The sequence below is a fragment of the Neolamprologus brichardi genome, chromosome 10, assembly GCF_056152115.1.
Source record: "Neolamprologus brichardi isolate AB-2024 chromosome 10, ASM5615211v1, whole genome shotgun sequence".
Lineage (NCBI taxonomy): Eukaryota > Metazoa > Chordata > Actinopteri > Cichliformes > Cichlidae > Neolamprologus > Neolamprologus brichardi.
This window is the reverse complement of record NC_142113.1, coordinates 3531910-3537806: the sequence shown is the minus strand read 5'-3', so window position 1 is coordinate 3537806 and position 5897 is coordinate 3531910.

The window sequence follows — 5897 nt, the reverse complement described above, 5'->3', positions numbered from 1 at the left end:
CGTGTCTCACTTTATTGTCACCAGGTGAGGACAGGTCTTCATTTCAAAGGTGACATTGGGAGGGTTTGTGTATCTGCTGTTCAGCTTGTCACAAAGAAAGCAAACTGTAGATCTCTTAGCAATTGCATATTGCAGAAGTGCAGATGTTTTTCAATCGTTCCTGGAATAACCTGGGGGAACAGTGCCACCTGGTGGCTGAATCTGCATCTATCAGTACTACGAACACTGGTGCAAATTCCTCTCTCTGCATTCACCGTTACATTTTTATTTTTTATTTGAGTCACGTTCTTGTATCTGATATTAAAATGAAATATATCAAGGAGACATAAATTGAATGAATTTCACCAGACTGCTCAGAAACTGTAGCACAATCAGCACCTCGCTGACATTGCTAAAAAAATAACACCTCTGAAAATGAAAGATTCATGCAGGGCTGCTGTCACTGTGTTCATTCACTGCAACAGAGATGCAAACAACTGATTCCAGCAACGAGCTAAATGTTTGCCTCCTCTATCAGCCACATGTGAATGTAAGCTTTACTCCAAAATCCAGTCCCTGCTTCTATGAGCTCGTTTTGGACTACTAACCACTTAGAACTTTGTTTTTGTAACAAGTATCCCATTTCACTGCTGACAATATCTACAATCTGGACCTCTTCTTTGTCTGCTAACACTAGATAACCCCACCAACACCTGTCTGATACAGTACGTCAGAACATACAGGTGAGTACAAAGAGAAGATTTGAGACAGTAGAAAAGAAAAAAGAGACAGAATGCAAGAAGGTGGACATGCTGCTGCTAACGAGGTGGTTTTACAGAGGAGATTCTCCAGACAACACAAAGCACAGCCTCACACCAACATCACATTACAATAGAAAGTTTGTGTGTTGTGCAATAATTCACACACATACTCATAAAAAGAAATCCGTCCAGTGTTCGGATTAGGATGGTATGAAAATATGCTCTTTCAGGTGGATACATGCATATATATCCATCTTCTATGAAACAAATAAGTCCCCTTTAGCCACCGTGTGGCTTAAACATCAGCTAGTGTCTGAGATCAGTCTGCTGCAAGTTGTTTTAGAAATTCCGTCCACGTGCTACATCTCTCTCAAACCCTCCAACAGTGTGATGGGGTTTTTTGTTTTGTTTTTTTGGGGTTTTTTTTGTCTGTCTCATTTGGTTCTTTAGCCGTCAGAATTGTTGTCTGAAGACCAACAAGGATACCCAATGGATTTATTTTGCCAAATGGATCATCATGGCATTGCCGTATTGGTCCATTTGTTAGACCTTTGTTTTTATTATTTATTTTATTTTATTTTCAGTTGTTACAGACGGGACAGACATGAGTGAGGGATAGGAAAGGGAGAAAGAAAGAGGAAGGAAAAGAAAAACAGAAGGGGAGAGGGACAGTGAGAAAGGGGGAAAAATCTCCTGGATCACCTGTTGAGAGAAAAAGAATAGAAAACAAGCAAAAAAACAAACAAAACAAAGCAACATACTATACACAACACCATCGCATTAATCTAGCTAAGTGTAAACAGCAGTAAATACTAAATATTGAATGTTGTTGTGCAGCACGCAGGACAGACAGCGCACAATGTGCTTTGAAGTAGCAGCCAAGAAAGGTGTGATTTAAGTCTACGAACAGTGAACACCCGTGTGCACACCTGTGTGGATCGGCGCGCTTGTATTCAGATGGTTTCCCCATGTAATGGTCTGCAAGAGGATGTAGAGAGCCATAGCCCTGTCCCCCAGGGCATGAAGCAGGCATGGAGGAGATCCAGGCCCCAGACATCCAGAGGCCCCAGAGTGCGAGAGCCCAAGGAGAACCACCGGAGGGGCATCCGTGCCACCCTCATGGGAAGGGCTGAGGATCCCCAGACGAGGGGTCACCCAGTAGCCACCGAGCAGAAGGTAGAGGGGGCTGCACCGTGTGATGGGTTTCAAATCTGCATTGTGACTAAACCAGCCAATGACTCTGCCTTCTTTCTGAACCAGTATTTTTGCCCCGTTGAACCATCTACTTGTAGTCCATCTTGGATAGCTTTTACCAGCCTGTTTTTCAAAGGATGTAGGGTTCATAGATGAATAACCAACTGCTGAGTCTCCAAGGCAGCAAAGCAAACCCAAACAAGAACATGTCTGTGCTTCAAAATTACTCTCCAGAATAGTTCCCCTTCATTTGTGCCAAACAAGACTGCTGTTATTGTGATCAAACAAATTTCTCTTTCATGTCCAGACTGCATTGCTTCAAAAGGCCAGGTCTTTACCTCCATGTTCACAAAGTGTTGCTCAGCTCCACTGTTCCTGTTGGACAGCAAAGACGTTTTCTGGGACACCACTCGTGCATTTATGATCGCGGACACATGCATTCTGATACTAACAGTTACCTGATGAGGATCCTGGAGTCTTCTTTTCACATTGAACAGTAGACTAGTTAGGCTGAATTTGTTGGGACATCCAGTCTCACACAAATTGGCAGTCATTTACAATCCACTTGTATGTGATTGTCTTTATAGTGGAATTATTCATTTTAAATAATTTGCAGCTCTTTTTCGTATCCTTTGCCAGATGAACAGACAGGTTGAAGAGCTCTTCAGAGACACTTCAAAATCAAAGAGGATAGCAGGTCATCACTGCCAGAGGTTTGAATATGTCACGTTTCTAACTCAAAGAAAGCTGTACACACTGGGAACTAATCTAAAAGTCACTATTTAAATAATATGGATGATTTAAAAAATCATGTAAAGTTGTTGAATACTGTGTGCCATGTGTTAGTCTTCCATCTTCACTGATTTGTTTCAAAGAGGATCAAATGTTTATTTATTAAAATACAAAAAAAGTGAACAATCCATTCAAAATTTCATTTAGTGTTGTTAGTTTTTTTACATCATCTAGTGTTAATACGTATTTATTAGTAACAGTCAATGACATCTTAACCAATAATATTCAGTGACTGGCAAATAGTTGGCTTATAAAATAACTTTTCAGTAATTATCCAAATGATGTTCAGTATATGATACTTGGGACAGCTCGGTGACACAGTGCCATGCTGCCGTGAAGCAAGAACGTCCTGGGTTCATCATACGACATTCAGCATCATTAAAAAAGTCCTGGGAGTCTGTGGAGTTTGCATGTTCTCCCCCTTGTATGTGTGGGTTCTGTCCAGGTAGTCCGCCTACTCCAACTTCCTTTAGCTGAAAACATTGGAAGAGCCGTTTGTCGGCCATCCAAAGGTCCAGCACCCTCAGCAGCTACAGCCTCCACTTCACAATCGCCGCAGCACATGTCCAGCTAAATCGCTGCACATGCTGGTAGGCAAGAAGTGAAGCAGCTCATGGTGGTGAGAAGTGAGCGTTAAGGGAGAGCAGACGCAACCTGACCACCACCGGCACACTTTAGCGCCGGAGGTTTTCATAAAGCACGTAACGTTTGCACGTTAGCTAAATATTTAGTTTCCTGTAACATTTAACATTTAGATTTAAATATTATATTTAGATTTAAGATTTATTATGGTGTTTTAAATATAAAAAGTTACAAACATTTTAGTAAATGTTAAGAAAAATGACTTGAAAAAAACATGTTTTTATAAGGTTTTGAGCTAAATGTGGAAAAATGTTGCCGTTGATTTCAGCGTGTTTCTGTTCACAAACGGTCCCCCATAGCTGTCTCACCCCTGTAGAGGCTGGGAATGGTGTGAATTGGATAAGGGGAAGAGAATGGATGGATGGCTAACACTAGCATTTGCCTGCATGTATGACATTCAAAAAGTTTCAACGATTCATTGGTCATAAACTGACAAGATTCGTCAAGGTCAGTTCACTGACCTGAAGGTCAATGTGATAATAATGCTATATGGAGCTATTAAAAGCTGTTTCTTACTGTCATTGTATTGACAACATATAGAAAATGATTTATGAGGATCTTAAATATCACATTACTTTGGACTTTTGACCTCTTTTTCAATTCAATTTTATTTATATAGCATCAAATCACAACAACAGTCGCCTCAAGGCGCTTTATATTGTACAGTGAATCATACAATAATAGATACAGAGAAAAACCCAACAATCATATGACCCCCTATGAGCAAGCACTTTGGCGACAGTGGGAAGGAAAAACTCCCTTTTAACAGGAAGAAACCTCCAGCAGAACCAGGCTCAGGGAGGGGCGGGGCCATCTGCGACTGGTTGGGGTGAGAGAAGGAAGACAGGATAAAGACATGCTGTGGAAGAGAGACAAAGATTAATAACAGATATGATTCAATGCAGAGAGGTCTGTTAACACATAGTGAGTGAGAAAGGTGACTGGAAAGGAAAAACTCAATGCATCATGGGAATCCCCCGGCAGCCTACGTCTATTGCAGCATAACTAAGGGAGGATTCAGGGTCACCTGGTCCAGCCCTAACTATATGCTTTAGCAAAAAGAAAGGTTTTAAGCCTAATCTTAAAAGTAGAGATAGTGTCTGTCTCCCAAATCCAAAGAAGGAAGCTTTCAAAGTCAAACTCAGGTCATATTTTGTCATATTATAATTTGCATCCAAATATCATGCCACATTTGACCTCTGACCTCACTTTAACATTTTACATCACATTTCTTTCAAGATGACCCCAAAACATGTCCTATCTTTAAAGAAAGGGTTGTCAAGAGAAAGAGAATGAACTGCCAAGTTAGTCATGCTTCGCTTTTTATTGCCCCACAAACTTCCGACATTACATCTAAAAAGAACAGATGAAACAAAAATGAAACAAAATTAATATATAAAAAAATTAAATAATTGTCCCTTAAAAGTAAACACTACCCAGCGAGTGAGCTGCTGTGGCGGAGGTCTGAGCTCTCTGAGTGCTTCTTGTTTCTGAAGTACACGGACATATTTCGAATCCTGAAATCCCACTTTGTTGTTTCCTAACACTTGGTGTTAGCATCACTGCTTATCCACCATTTTTTGCCGAAATAATATTTGTGAAGTTATTTGATAAATATTTGAGATCCAGTTGCACGCAGACGTTAAATAAAGACTGTTTCTGGTGGGGAACCGAATCAGCTGCTAAAGCTGAAGTCGTTCACCGGTGGTGAGTTGACAAGCCTCATCATGTTGATTGTCTGTAACAGTTGCGTTACTCCCAGAGGACTGAATGAGTTTGAAAGTTAGCTCAATTAGCGAAGCAATGCCATAAGGCCTCACAGTCAGCTGTCTGTCATAAACACTGCATGGACTGACAGCTAGACTGGGTTATATTAAGACACGCAGCAACATCTGCTTAAACAGTATGGGATGCCAGAAGTAGTTCCTTTATTGGCTTCTTCTCCTACTGATTTGCAGACATAAAAATCATTAAAAGTGCAAAAAAAGAGAAGATTTATTTCACTGAAAGCAGAACATTTCACAGGAGAAGAAACTGAAGATGCAGCCAGACTGCAGATGCTGTTGCACTCAGTCCTGTCACACAGACACGACCAGGCTTGTTACTTGACCAGCACAGACAGTGGGACGAGACAGTCCTGACAGCTCATGAGGGATCTCAAAGGACGTGCAATGTCACTGTCAGTAAGGCTTCGGTGTAGTCGCAAAGTACGGCGAGGAAAGAAGAGTTTCTGTGACAATAAAAAGAGTTAATGCATAAAACCCCAAATACTGAAGCCATAAAAGCCTTGTAGTCAACACGGGAAGCAGTGCCCTTTCTACTTCAACATGTGGCACAGCATTCAGCAGTAGTAACTATTATATCCTTAAATATATTATACTTTCAAATGACACTTTACACACAGTATTTCAACTCTATATTTTGTACAAGAAGCTGATCCTGATATCAGTTATAGCTCATATGTAGGTGTGCTGTGGTATCTGCACCAAGATGTTGCAACAGATCCTTTAAGTCCTTTAAGTTGCAAGG